This window comes from Rana temporaria, chromosome 1, assembly GCF_905171775.1.
Source record: "Rana temporaria chromosome 1, aRanTem1.1, whole genome shotgun sequence".
NCBI classification, from domain to species: domain Eukaryota; kingdom Metazoa; phylum Chordata; class Amphibia; order Anura; family Ranidae; genus Rana; species Rana temporaria.
In genome coordinates, this window is record NC_053489.1 from 585,940,394 (window position 1) to 585,953,731 (window position 13,338).

The 13,338-nt window shown below is 43.8% G+C and overlaps 1 protein-coding gene across 1 annotated transcript in view; it reads left to right on the top strand.

The window, feature by feature from the left end:
* The window catches only part of BEND4 (BEN domain containing 4), a 202,506-nt gene that overhangs the window by 80,552 nt on the left and 108,616 nt on the right, over window positions 1–13,338 (top strand). The gene's annotated exons all lie outside the window — the stretch shown is intronic.

The window sequence follows — 13,338 nt, forward strand, 5'->3', positions numbered from 1 at the left end:
AGTCTGATGACATCAATCCTTTATGATGTATCTGTACAATATGTGACCAGAAAGGGTTAAATCCAATTTTTGCTGTTTATTTAAAAAAAAAATTGTTTTATTTCATTTTTGACTATGGTGTGGGGCCACCCAGGGGACTGTGTATTGTTTCCTTTAGACTAGTTTGATATTTTATTTACATAGCATGGACTATGTATTGTCTCCTTTATGCCGCGTACACACGATCACTTTTTGTCATTTTTCATCACGAAAAAAAACAAAATTTTTCCAACTTCATCATTTAAAATGATGTTGCCCACACACATCGTTTTTGAAAAATGATGAACAAAGCAACGGCACTCTAAAGGGGAAGTTCTATTCGCCTTTGGGCTGCTTTTAGCTGGTTACTTGTTAGTAATAGTGTTGCTCACGAATATTCGTATTGCGAATATTCGGCTCGAATATGGCATATTCGAGTATTCGCGAATATATCGAATTTCGCGGCCAATATTCGCTATTCCGAATATTCGCATTTTTTCAATTTTATTTTTAAAACAGATCACATCCTAGAGATCTCCATCGACGTCTAAAAGCATTGCTGGTATGATTAGAGACCTTGGGCCGAGTAGCTGAAGCGATCATTTTATATTGCCGAATATTCGCAATGCGAATATTCGGCAATAGGAATATTGCGCGATTATTTTCTCCGCCCTTCTTTTGCATCAGAGTTCTCCTACCACAGTTGTTAAAATTTCGCTATTATTTTCGCATCCGCATTAGCGCAATTTCGCAATATTGTTTTTTGGATAAAATGTCACGAATATTCGATTTCAGAATATTAGCGAATACTTTCTCCGCCCTTCTTTTGCATCGGAGCCAATCAGAGTTCTCCTACCACAGTTGTCGAAATTCCGCAATCATTTTCGCATTCGCATTTGCGAAAATTCGATAATATATCACGAATATTCGATTTCAGCATGAGCCAATCAGAGTTCTCCTACCGCACTTGTCTAAATTTCGCAATTATTTTCGCAATAGCGAAATTTCGCAAAAATTTCATTTGGATAAAATATCACGAATATTCGATTTTAGCGAATATTTCTCGAATATTCGGCTATATATTCGTGATATATCGCTAAATAGAATATGGCGTTTTCCGCTCAACACTAGTTAGTAAAAGACGATTCGTACTTTTATGTCTGTTACATAAAAAGTAGTTTTACCTCCCGTCTCATAACTTGCTTCTGGCCATGTGCGGGTTCAAAACGTTGTTTTTGCCCACACACGATCATTTTTTACGACACAAAAAATGACATTTTGAAAAACCTACATAAAAAATTGAAGCAGGTTCGAAATTTTTTTTTTTTGTCGCTTTTCAGAAGACGGAAAACGATGTGAAGCCCACACACGATCATTTTATATGACGTTTTTCAAAATGTCATTTTATTTCATTACAAAAAACGACCGTGTGTACGCGGCATTGGACTAGTTTGATATTTTATTTACATAGCATTTACATATTGTTCAAAGTTTTCCAGGGAACATCGAACCATTCCCATTACTACTCCTGAGATGCTTTTAGTATAATGTCTTATTAGAGACCTTAAAGTGGTTGTAAACCTCATGCCCCGTACACACGATCGGTTTTCCCGGCGGGAAAAAATCTGCCGGGAAAATCGAGGGGAAAGCCAAAAACATGCTCGGCAGCTTTTCCCCCCTAGGCCCCGTACACACGACCAGTTTCCTCGGCAGAATTCAGCTTCCGACCGAGTTTCTGGCTGAATTCTGCCGAGAAACCCGGCCGTGTGTACAATTTCGCCGAGGAAGCCGACGAGGAGCTCGACGAGGAAATAGAGAACATGTTCTCTATTTCCTCGTTGTTCTATGGGAGCTCTCGGCCCGCCGAGCTCCTCGGCGGCTTCAGGGCTGAACTGGCCGAGGAACTCGATGTGTTTGGCACGTCGAGTTCCTCGGCCGTGTGTACGGGGCCTCACACACAGCCAGGAAAACTGCCATGAGAGCTTTGGCTGGGAATCCCGTCCGTGTGTATTCTCCACCACAGTGTTTCCCATAGGAAAACTGCTGGGAAAAAGACCACCGGCAGGAAAAAAGAAAACATGTTCTTTTTTTTCCCGCCGGGATTCATGGCGGTTTTCCTATCGGGAAAACTGCCATGGAGCATACACACGGCCAGTTTTCCCGGCCAAAAGCTGTCATGGCAGTTTTAGTCATGTGTACGAAGCATTAGTCATGAAATCTGAGCAAAGCACATATACACTATGGACCTGATCCACAGCCGCCGAGCGCAACTTAACTTTTCAGAGTTAAGTTACACTGCCGCAAATCTCCCAAGTTAGGTGCCGATCCACAAAGCACTTACCTGGAAATTTGCGGCGCTGTAACTTAACTCTGTCCGGCGCAAAGGCGTTCCTAATACAAATGGGCGATTCCCATTTAAATTAGGCGCGCTCCCGCGCCGGACGTACTGCGCATGCTCCGTCGGGTAACTTACCCGACGTGCATTGCGCTAACTGACGTCGCTCCAACGTCATTTGCTTAGACGTTAACGTAAATGGCGTCCAGCGCCATTCACGAACGTCTTACGCAAACGACGTAGAATTTCAATTTCGACGCGGGAACGACGGCCATACTTAACATGGCTTAAGAGAGCTAGGGCTAAGCCCTAGTTTTACGCCGCGTAACTAGATGTAAACGACGTAGAATTAGCGCGACGGGCCCGTCGGAACGTTCGTGGATCGCCGTAAGTGTTCATTTGCATATTCTAGGCCGGCCGCAATGGCCTCGCCACCTAGCGGCCGGCCTAGAATTGCATCCTTAAGATCCGACAGTGTAATTCAATTACACATGCCGGATCTTCTCCCTAACTATGGAAAACTGATTCTGTGGATCAGTTCCATAGTTAGGACCAGGGATACGACGGAGTAACAGCAGTTACTCCGTCGTATCTCTTTTGAGGATTTGGCCCTATATTACCAAAAGTATTGGGACGCCTGCCTTTACACGCACATGAACTTTTTTTTTTATATCAAATACTTTTTATTAGAAAAACACAGTTATTTTCCATTTTATACAGCAATACAAAAAGAAAATACAGTACATTCTCCCTCTATCATGCCTTTCTCGCCACCCCCCTCCCCCTCTACCGTAGCCCCCCCTCCCCTCTCTTTCAATCCACATGTTTGCCCCCTTCCTACCTTCCCACCTTCCCCGCTCCTCACACACCTCCGTCACCTTCTATCTAGGATATCTCCACCTGTAACCATCGTTTCCATAAACTCTTCTTTCTTACTATTTCCCCTCTTACTATATATAAATTTCTCTTTCCTAATCGTATCTTCCACCACTTTCATTCATTCTACCACCGTCGGGGGGTCTTTTGCTTGCCACCTCTGTGCAATCAGTTTCCTCCCTTGAAACATACATTTAGTTATTGCAGTCTGCGTGCCTCCTCACATACCATTTCCCTCCAAGAGCCCCAGGACACAAGTCTTGGCCTCCAGGTCTAGAGATGTCCCAAATTCAAAGTTTATTTTGTCCATTATCTCTTTCCAATACCTGTATAATTTGGGACACCTCCAGACCAGCACATGAACTTTAATGGCCTCCCAGTCTTAGTCCGTAGGGTTCGATATTGAGTTGGCCCACCCTTTGCAGCTATACCAGCTTCAACTCTTCTGGGAAGGCCGTCCACAAGATTTAGGGGTGTCTATGAGAATGTTTGACCATTCTTCCAGAAGCGCATTTGTGAGGTCAGGCACTGATCTTGGATGAGAAGGCCTGGCTCCCAGTCTCCGCTCCAATTCCTGACAAAGGTGTTCTATTGGGTTGAGGTCAGGACTCTGTGCAGGCCAGTCGAGTTCCTTCACCCTAAACTTGCTCATCCTTTATGGAGCTTGCTTTGTACACTGGTGCTCAGTCATGTTGGAACAGGAAGGGGCCATCCTCAAACTGTTCCCACAAAGTTGGGAGCATGAAATTGTCCAAAATGTCTTGGTATGCTGACCCCTTAAGCGTTCCCTTCACTGGAACTAAGGGGCCAAGCCCAACCCCTGAAAAACAACCCCACACCATAACCCCCCCCCCCCCCCTCCACCAAATGATTCAGAGCAGTGCACAAAGCAAGGACCATAAAGACATGGATGAGCGAGATTTGTTTATTCCCTGTGTATCATCTGTGGCTGTTCACCTCACTGGGTATATGTGAGGGTTCACAACCACTTTAAGGGGCGGTTCACACCATAATTTCTGAATTCCTGATGCGTTTATTACATTTTTTGTTACAATTTGTTTTTTTTCCCCTCTTTTTTTTTTCTTTATCTCAATTGAGGATACACTGCACTGGTGTGAACTAGGGCCATTGGAAGCCATGTTAAACACTGTCCATGTGATTTTGATGCAGAATAAAAATGCACTAGACTGCACCAGCCCTTAGGGACTGATCGCATCAAATTATGCATGCAGAAATGCATCTGGAACGCAGACATTGTGGTATGAACTGGCCCTAATGTTTCAAGCTATGTCCTCTGTCTGGCCTCATGAAAAGCCTTCAGCCACTTTCCCAGTTACACTCTTTAAGACACTGATACTAAGCACACTGGGAAACAAAACCAAGAGGAGCTTCTAGTCCTCTTCTACTGGTCCAATGTTAAAAAAAAAAAAAACCTAGGGAGAAAATAAATAATTAATATTAAACGATTTAAAATTGGCATACAAATGTATATTTGAAATCAAATCTTTATTATTTTTTGGCAATAACATGATATGGGTGGATTTCTCTCAGTCACGGGCTGTGTCACGCCCCTCCAGACTGTCTTAGAATAACAGGAAGGTAAAGCCTCCATTAATCAAGATGTAATTTCCCGCCCTCATTGTGTTTAGCTGGTTTTTGGGCATGGAGGAGAAGGGGGGGGGTTGGCTGTCATTTATCACTGTGTATACACTCACATGTGTGACTCTATAGTCACATGAGCTGCTCATATGTGATAGGGAGGAAATGCTCAGCATAGAAACTCACTGAAAACTGAGCATGTCTAGAGTTGCCAACACTGCTCTGCAAAATCCCTAGCTGCATTGGGGACTTGGAGAGAAGGGGGAGATAGGGAGCAGCAGGATCAACCACGTTTGCAGAATACAGATAACAAATTCCATAGTGACTGAGTATGAACAGCATGTAATACACCATTTATTGATAGTTTTTAATGGTGTGGGTTTAGTGGCACTTTAAAGTGTTGCTAAACCCACAACAGTAAAATCAGTCTATTTATGAAGTAAAGTATGCTTGTTATTTTCTTGTGAAAAAAAAGTATGCTTGTTATACTTATTGTGGAACCTAAGGGGTTAATCCTCTGCATTGTGTAAAAAGTCTGTTTGGTGCTGTCTTCTCTGATCCTCCCATTCTATTACTGTCCCCAATCCATCTGCTGATAGAACAGAGCCTTGGAGTCACTCTGCACATGCTTAGTTTGGTGTGTATTGCAAGAGAGGTTTTTTTTTCTTTTTGGGAAGGTGCATGTGACCAGCACAGGGCCAATCAGCACTGTCCAGACATAAGGTCAGAGGTCATGTAGCCTCATAGGACAGTCAGAGGAGAATGAAAACTTCTCCTACAAGCTTTAACCAGTGCTTGGCCAGACACTAATAGAAGTCACAAGACTGCTATATACTGCTGATGAAAAAAGGTATTTAGCAGTTTATATTTACTAAAATAATTGCATTTCCATGTTCTGTGTACTGTGGGAGACCAGATATAGCGAATGCAGGGTCCTGGGTTTTGTAACGCTTTATGTATACCATATTTTCCGGCGTAAAGAACGGCTTTTTGGATGCAAAAAAATGCATCCAAAGTCGGGGGTCGTCTTATACGCTGGTGACAGTCTCCGTGCTGCGAGAGCGTCAATGATTTAAAAGCCGCTCCTTCTCCTCAGAGTGTCCTGTGATAGGCGGAACACAAATCTTCCCAGCAGCGCCTCTGTTCTGGGGGCAAGTGATGGCACAGTGGGGGCAAGTGATGGCACAGTGGGGCAAGTGATGTGATGGCACAGTGGGGGCAAGTGATGGCACAGTGGGGGCAAGTGATGGCACAGTGGGGGAAAGTAATGGCACAGTGAGGCATGTAATGTAATGGCACAGTGAGGCATGTAATGTAATGTAATGGCACAGTGAGGAATGTAATGTAATGGCACAGTGAGATTTGAAAAAGCCTGTTTCTGTCAGCAGTTGTTCTGGCTACCCCTTAGCTTTCAGAAAGACTAGTAAGAAGGGGGTAGTCTTATACAGTGAGTATATCCCAAAACCAACATTTTTCCTGGAAAATTAGGGGGTTGTCTCATACGCCCAGTCGTCTTATACCCCGGCAAATATCGTAGTTTGTAATGTTGAGGTACAGATGTGCAATTATCATCCCAGTGTGAATATAGTCTGTTAAAGGGGTTGTAAGTCAGAAGGTTTTTTATCTTAATGCATTCTGCATTAACCACTAGCTGTCCAGCCACCATAATTTCACTGCAGCAGGTTGGCTCTCTCCCGCAATTCGCCGTAGCTGTACGTCGGCCCTTTAAACAGCTAGAGCAGGCGTGCATGCTCGCTGCAACGTTGGGAGCCGATGTGCGTGGCCGGCAGGACAATGGGTATTTGTGTGTGAGTAAACACATAAATTACGGTTTTATTTGTAGAGAAGAGGCAAATCGTCTGTCCCTACTAACTAGGAACAATGATCTGGCTTCTCCTCTAGTCTGTCCCATCCCCCACAGTAAGAAACACACTGAGGGAACACATTTAACCCCTCGATCGCCCCCTAGTGTTAAGCCCTTTCCTGCCAGTGACATTTATACAGTAATCAGTGGATATTTTTTAGCTCTGATCGCTGTATAAATGTAAATGGTTCCAAAAATGTGTCAAAAGTGTCCAATCTGTCCGCCACAATGTGGCAGTCCCGATAAAGATCGCTGATCGCGGCCATTACTAGTAAAAAAAGAAATAAATAAATAAAAATGCTATAAATATATTCCCCACTTTGTAGACACTATGGCCCGGATTCACAAAGCACTTGCGCCGACGTATCTCAAGATACGCCGCGTAAGTGAAAATATGCGCCGTCGTATCTATGCGCCGGACTCAGAAACGAAGATACGCCTGAAAATAGGCTTCATCCAACCGACGTAACTTGCCGGCGTAGAGTGGGCGCATATTTACGCTGGACGTATTTGGCTCTCCCATTGATTTTCTATTCACATATGCAAATGAGGGAGATACGCCGATTCACGAACACGTAAAGTCATACGTCTGCGGTAAAGTTATGCCCCATAAAGGAGGTGTAACTCAGCAGCATCCATGCCAAGGGCTGCACCAGGGAACACAAGTCGACGTATATTACGTAGTTTACGTAGGACATGAATATGACTAGGCGTAGGTTACGTTCACGCCGTAGGCAGTGATCCGCCGTATCTTAGGCAGTTGTTCCGACGTGATTGTGAGCATGCGCACTGAGATGCGCCCACGGGACGGCGCATGCGCAGTTGGCGATACGTATCTGTCTGGCGCTCGGCCCATCATTTGCATGGGCTCATGCCTCATTAGCATGGCTCATGCCCACTTCCACTTACGTCGACTTATGCCTGAGAAACCCAGCGCAGATTTGGGAGGAAGTGCTTTGTGAATTCAGTGCTTGCCTCTCTGCGCTGCGTCAGTGTAGCCTAAAGGAGATACGCTACAGCGGCATAAATATGCGCCAGTGTCTGTGAATCCGGGCCTATAACTTTTACAGAAACCAATCAATATACGCTTATTGCGATTTTTTACCAAAAATATGTAGAAGAATACATATCGGCCTAAACTGATGAAAACATTTTTTTTTTTAAACTTGGGGATATTTCTTATAGCAAAAACTAAAAAATATATATTTTTTTGTTCAAAATTGTCGCTCTTTTTTTGTTTATAGTGCATAAAATAAAAACCGCAGAGGTGATCGAATACCACCAAAATAAATCAATTTTTGTTGGAAAAAAATGTGTCAATTCTTTTGGGGTACAGTGTTGCACGACCATGCAATTGTCAGTTAAAGCGACCCAGTGCCGTTTCGCAAAAAAATGCCCTGGTCATTAAGGGGGCAAAACCTTCCAGGGCCGAAGTGGTTAAGATAAAAAGCTTTCTGCGTGCAGCACCGTCCCCCCCCCCCCCCAGGCCCCTAATACTTGCCTAAGCCCCATCTATGTCCAGCGATGTCCACGAGTGTCTTAGCCATCCGAGACTCTCCCTCCTGATTGGCTGAGACACAGCAGTGGTGCCATTGGCTCCCGCTGCTGGCAATTGGCTAGCCAATCAGGAGAGAGAGGGGGCAGCTCCATGTCTGAATGGACACAGGGAGCTGTGACTCGGCTCGGGTGCCCCCATAGCAAGCTGCTTGCTGTGGGGGCACTGAGCAGGAGGGAGGGACCAGGAGCACAAACGAGGGACCCGAAAAGAGGAGGATACAGACTGCTCTGTGCAAAACCAACTGCAAAGGGCAGGTAAGTATAAAGTGTTTGTTATTTTTAGAGAAAAAAAACAGGGCTTTACAATCACTTTAAGGTAACTACAGACATACGCAAAACAAAACCAGAGAAATTCCCAGCTCAACTTACTGACCAGCCTGCAACCAACCAAATTATCCTCTCTAAAGCCATGTACACATGATCGGTTTGTCCGATGAAAACAGACCGATGGACAGTTTTTATCGGACAAACTGATTGTGTGTGGGCCCCATCGTTTTTTTTTCCATGGTTGGAAAAAAATAGAACGTGTTTTAAATTTTTCCTATGGATAAAAAACCGATAGAAAAATCCGATCGTCTGTATGGAACTCCATCGGTCAAAAATCCACACATGCTCAAAATCAAGTCAACGCATGCTTGGAAGCATTGAACTTTTTTCAGCTCGTCGTAGTGTTGTACGTCACTGCTTTTTGGCACGATCGGATTTTTGACTGATGGTGTGTAGGCAAGACTGATGAAAGTCAGCTTCATCGGATATCTGACGAAAAAAATCCATCGGATCAGATTCCATCAGATATCCGATCGTGTGTACAGGGCTTAACAGTTTGTGTTAAAAACAGGGGTTTAGTCTGCACACATCCCTATTATAATGCACGTGCTTCCACTGTGGAGGTTCTCACAATTTAGAGTTAGGGGTGGACTACAGAAAATATTGGGGTGCCTCAACGGGGCTCTGTAGCTTACATATTTATTTGCAAATGTGTGCAGACTAAACCAATATTTTTAACGCATACTGTTAAGCGATCGGACTTCCATCAGACAAATCCATGGCTTTTTGTGTGAAGGGGCGTTGGCCGTGAAACTTGGTCTGCATACACATGGCAGAACATTTTCAGCCAACAAACACAAACGTAGTGACGTAATAGACGTACTACGAGTTTTTTCTGCTCTTTAGCGCCAGCCTTTGGGCAAATTCAACTAAGGTTGTCCTATGGTTAGCATTAGTTCGGAGCATGTGTGTTCGTACATTGGATATTAGTCCTATGGATTTGTGTACACACGATCTGATGATCCGACATAACACATTTGTTGTCAGAAAATTTGAGAGCATGCACAGCCAACATTTGTTGTCGGATTATCTGACAAAACATGTCTGTCGGACAATTGCTGTCAGAATATCCAATTGTGTATACAGGCCTTAAGACAGGATAATTGGGTTGGTTGCAGACTGATCAGTAAGTTGAGCTGGGAATTTCTATGGTTTGGTTTTGCATGTGTTTCCCTTCCCTGTGCTCATTGCTGCTAAGGCCAGTTATAGGTAGGGCTGGGAAAAAAATCGATTTGAATCGAGTTGAGAGGTCAAATCGATTCAGATTTTCAGCAAATCGATTATTTTGATTTTTTCTTCACCAGGCCGGACGCCGCGGACTAGGCCGAAGCCGCGGCCTCGCCTAAAAACTCCTGCCCGCAGCTCCTCAGGACCGGCGTGGTGTCCATAAAAAAAAAAACTTGAATCGTGAATCGAGTTTTGTTTTTTTTAAATCACAGATTTTTTTTTTTTTTAATCGCCCAGCTCTAGAATAGGTAAGGGCAGTGACCATTTATTTTTAACTACAGACATAACAGGTTGCATTGAGTAATAATCTTACATCTAATCCCCCTTATCCCCAGACAACATCCCCAGCTGATCATTTTTGTTATGCCCTGTACACACGAGCGGTTCGTCTGATGAAAACGGTTTTCATCGGACGAACCGATCGTGTGTGGGCCCCATCGGTGAAAAAAAATAGAACCTGTTTTAAAATCTTCTGATGGTTAAAAAACCGATAGAAAAAAACTATCGTCTGTGGGGAAATCCATCAGTCAAAAATCCACGCATGCTCAGAATCAAGTCGACGCATGCTCGGAAGCATTGAACTTCATTTTTCTCTGCTCGTCGTAGTGTTTTACGTCACCGCATTGGACATGAACGGATTTTTAACTGATGGTGTATAGGCAAGACTGATGAAAGTCAGCTTCATCGGATATCTGATGAAAAAAATCCATCGGTCCATTTTCATCGGATGAACCGATCATGTGTACAGGGCATTATTCTCCCCCAAGGTAAGCTGGAAGCCAAGCGTGAAACATTGTTTGAGGACTGGGAGGTGCATTGACAGCCGATTACCATCTGAGGTTTGTAGTCGGCTCTAGCAATTTGTTTTAATAGGTTTCATTTGAAGATTCCAATATTTACCCATTATATTTATATAGTGACTGTGCTTTACTGTTCATCTCAGTCTACGCCTTCTCGAAAACAGTGGCCCAGATTCAAGAAGCAATTGCACCTGTGTAACCATACAATTGCATACTAACACCGATTCACAATGTTACGCGAGCCCTGCGTACGCAATTTACGTCGTTTCCGTACGGCGTGCTTAGCGTAAGGCTGCACATGCTAATAGCAGGCACAGCCAATGCTAAGGATACCCGTCGTTCCCGTGTCGCGACGTTCGAATTTAACGTAATTTGCGTAAGTGATTCGTGAATGGCGCTGGACGCCATTCATGTTCACTTTGAAGCAAATGACGTCCTTGCGTAGAGCATGCGCTCTACGCTCGGCGCAGGAGCGCGCCTAATTTAAATGATTCCCGCCCCCTACGGGATCATTTTCATTAGGCGCCCTTACGCAGGGCAAGTTTACACAGCGCCCCCGCAATTTACGGAGCTACTGCTCCGTGAATCGCGGGTAGCGCAGTAAATTTGCGGGGGCGCAGGGCAAAAACGTTGCCCTGCGCCTCCGCAAGAAAGGGGCAAATCTACCTGAATCCGGGCCAGTGTGCTGTTTGCTTATCTTGCAGTCTCATACGTCATTCAGCAGTGACTATACTATACTGTCTAGTCTAAAGACAGCTATACAAATCTATATATAAAATATGAAAGCAAATGAAAATGTTAAAGTGTCCTTTCAACAAAATATATAATAATAACTCAAAATATCGATTGCCATAAGAATACCCTCCCCCCCCTTTAAGGAAGTAAAGGGAGCCATTAAAATGTTTTCTGTATTGATCACATGATGTCATTCTAGAATGCTACAATCCATATTGTTTTATTTTGGCCCAGCATTTACATTTGTGAACTGCCCTGCTGAATAATTCTCTTGATCTGGTGTCTGGTATCATTATTTTTCTGTTACCTATAGATTTTCATTTTTATTGCGCCTTGAGATGCAGATCAAAACCGTACGCTGAAAAAACAGATCAGCGGAATATTGCAGATTTTATATTGTCCTCTGATAACACTGCAATGCTCTATTGATCGTCACATGCATAAAGCAGCAGAAATTTATCATGTCACCAGGGAAAAGTAGGGCACATCAACCGAGGGCTGTAATTTCAGCAAATAACAATATACAGTTGCATTTTGATGATCTACAATGTCTGATCAAGGTTGTGCTCAAAAGAACTGGCTCATTTCAAATATCACACAGCTATTCTGGTATTTGTGCAACAAATCGGATTCTGTTTCATGAAAGCGAAAATCATATTATGCCTTAGTGCCATTGTATGTTACACGATTAATACCGCATACAGATTCTGTAACTGTTTGACTGCCAAATAGTCCATTCACAGTACAGAGAGCTTTGAAATTGTTGTAAACCCTTACACATACCCTGTGAAGTGACTGGGTGATACACAAATCCTCCTGCATAAGTTGTACCTGTTTATCTACAGTCTTCTCTTCCCTACATCCTTAACCACTTGCTTACTGGGCACATATACCCCCCTCCTGCCCAGGTGAAATTTCAGCTTTCGGCACTGCATCGCTTTAACTAACAATTGCACGGTCGTGCGACGTGGCTCCCAAACAAAATTGACGTCCTTTTTTCCCCACAAGTAGAGCTTTCTTTTGGTGGTATTTGATCGCCTGTGCGGTTTTTATTTTTTGCGCTATAAACAAAAAAGTGAGACAATTTTGAAAAAAATACAATATTTTTTACTTCTTGCTATAATAAATATCCCAATTTAAAAAAAAAACACATTTTTTTTCTCAGTTTAGGCCGATACGTATTCTTCTACATATTTTTGGTAAAAAAAACAAAAAAATCGCAATAAGCGACTGGTTTGCGCAAAAGTTATAGCGCTTACAAAATAGGGGACAGAATTATTATTTTTTAATTATTTTTTTTTACTAGAAATGGCGGCGATCTGCGATTTTTATTGGGACTGCGACGTTATGGCGGACACATCGGACACATTTTTGGCGCCATTCACATTTATACTGCGATCAGTGCTATAAATATGCACTAATTACAGTATAAATGTGACTGGCATTGAAGGGGTTAACACTAGGGGGTGAGGAAGGGGTTAAATGTGTGTCCTATATAGTGTTCTAACTGTAGGTGGGGGGGGGGGGGGGTGACGGGGGGGGTGACCGATCTGTGTCTCTATGTACAAGAGACACAGATCGGTCTCCTCTCCAGAGACAGCACCGCTGTCTCTGTGTAAAACGGCAATGAGAGATGATCTCATATGTTTACATATGAGATCATCTCTCATTGGCCGCACAGATCGCATCGCGAACGGCCACTCTGATTTGGCCGTTCGCGGCGATCTGTAATTGGCGGTGTCCGAGGGACACGGCCAACACAGATTTTCCCCGCAGCGCGCTCTGGAGCGCGCGCGGGGACCGCCCTAAGGGGCGGACATCAATTGACGGCAGTTTGGAGATTGGGATCCGCACTGTAGCCGTCAATTGACGGCAGGCGGATCCCAAGTGGTTAAATGTAGAATTAATAAAGCTTGTCCGAGCTGTCAGGGAAAAAAAGGGGCAAAGAGCTGAAGTTACACACTGCAGAGCTCAGTGAAGAGAGCTCTGAGAGCTGATTG